This window comes from Austrofundulus limnaeus, unplaced genomic scaffold (genome assembly GCF_001266775.1).
Source record: "Austrofundulus limnaeus strain Quisiro unplaced genomic scaffold, Austrofundulus_limnaeus-1.0 Scaffold62, whole genome shotgun sequence".
NCBI lineage: Eukaryota > Metazoa > Chordata > Actinopteri > Cyprinodontiformes > Rivulidae > Austrofundulus > Austrofundulus limnaeus.
Window position 1 is genome coordinate 194,039 of NW_013952464.1, and position 2,029 is coordinate 196,067.

The 2,029-nt window shown below is 39.4% G+C and overlaps 2 protein-coding genes across 2 annotated transcripts in view; one reads left to right on the forward strand and one right to left on the reverse strand.

The window, feature by feature from the left end:
- LOC106518496 (probable G-protein coupled receptor 22) overlaps nt 1-2,029 on the reverse strand; it is a 13,773-nt gene that overhangs the window by 8,815 nt on the left and 2,929 nt on the right. The window lies entirely within an intron of this gene.
- Nucleotides 1,803-2,029, forward strand: part of LOC106518495 (tripartite motif-containing protein 16) — a 4,237-nt gene continuing 4,010 nt past the window's right edge. The window contains exon 1 of the mRNA XM_014009807.1: nt 1,803-1,882. The gene's annotated coding sequence lies outside the window, so the exon portion shown is untranslated. The remainder of the gene's footprint in view (nt 1,883-2,029) is intronic.

Here is a 2,029-nt window from a genome sequence, read left to right on the forward strand (position 1 = left end):
ATATATATATATATATATATACATACATATACATATACATATACATATATATACACACTTAACAAAAATATAAACACCCCATGTCAACACGATACAACTGGAACCTGGATTCATCCGTGAACATCACTCTTCTCCAGCGTGCCAAGGGCCATCGGACATGTGCATTCGCCCATGTGAGTCGGTTCCTACGCCGAACAGCAGTGAGATCCAGACCACGGTGATGGCGCCGAGCTTGCAAATTGGCTTCTCGTAGGTGGTTACGCACAGTCAGAGGTTTGATGCGTCTGTTGTGCAGACCAATAGTCTCATCAGCTGTCTGTGTCGCTGGTCTTAGTCGATCCCGCAGATGAAGAGCCGGATGTGGTGACCTTGTGCTGGAGTGGTCACACGTGGCCAACGAGGATGAGGTCGATTTGCAGTAGTGCCAGTCTGTTGGAAACGAACTCTCAAACGGGCTGTGGTCCAATAATGGACATTGAACCTTGCAGCTACTGCTCTGGTAGACATCCCTGCGTCCAACAAGCCAATGGCACGCTCCTGCATAACTTACGACATTGAAGGCATTATGACATGTGACAAAATTGACATTTTGGGGTGGCCTTTTATTGACCCCAGTCCAGTGGTGGGATGTAACTAAGTACAAGTACTTTCTTGCTGTACTTAAGTAAATTTTTCATGTATCTGTATTTTACTTAAGTAGATTTCATCATGGGTACTTTTGACTTTTACTCCTCTACATTTCTGTAATGCGTTGAATTACAAAGTACATTCATGTCACGTCGATTAATTTTTTATTTTATTTTATTTTATTTGTGGTTTATTAGATTTTTTTGTTAGAAAATAATCAGTGGCGAGAGGGGGAATTGCTTTAATTGGTCCATTGAACAAAGCAGGAAAGTACCATTACACCCTCCTTCATAAAAAAAGCAGAGCATCAGTATACCCACAATGGTTTCCACCATGGAGGAAATGTGCCATTCATGGCCTTATTTAACTGGTTCAAAATGAGATTTGATAGAGGAGTTTGGTGGTGATTTTACATCTTCTGCAGCTGTTCTCACAATATGTGATGATGCACAGAATCACACCAAGTGTGAACAGTGTCACAGAGGGTAAACAAAAAACTACGCATTATCTGCAGCATTGTTCACTAAAATGGCACCATTGGTGTATTAAAATATACACACAGTAGGCACACTTCATGATATTGTAGACCATTAGGGAATACATTAAGCAAGTACTTTTACTTTTAATACTTTAAGTATTTTTAAAAGCAAGTACTTACTTACTTTTACTCAAGTAAAATGTTAATGTGGTACTTTTACTTTTACTAGAGTACATTCTTGTCTGTTTATCTGTACTATTACTTAAGTACAGTGTTTGAGTACTTTCTCCACCACTGCACCAGTCTGTCCAGCTGTTGCTCTTTTTGTCTGACCACCCACTGGGCATGCCCCACCCATGCACTGAATAAAAAAACTCACTGAGTAATGCTCACTGACGGCAAGTTAAAATTATACACAAATCAAGAGAAAATTACCTTTGTACAATAAAAATGTCATCAAATGCTCATCGACTGTTGTTAACTCAACATGGCAACAATATTTGACATGGGGCGTTCATATTTTTGTTCAGTGTATATACATTTTTAATGGGGAGGGTGCAGCGCATGGACTCGGACTCAAATGAATCGAATTATTTTAGTGATTCACTCAAATGAATTCGGTTCCATAAAGTGAACCGTTTTTACCAGCTCCACCTCCTTCCTTTAATTTCAAAAGAGGCCACGCCTCCAGCAAGCAACCGCCGAGAGTCCAGACCCACGAAGCAAAGAGACGAAGAGGAAGTTTTTTTTTTTTACCAGGCTAGCAGCGTTCTATTGGTAAGAAATATATATTTTGTGCCAATACTTAACAGTTTTTATTTATTAACACTTTTAAAAACATTTAGACTGTAAATCTGAGGCGAGTGGCGCTTTTATTTTATTTTTTTTAACAGATACATTAAGACTCTGGAGGAGGATCGGTTC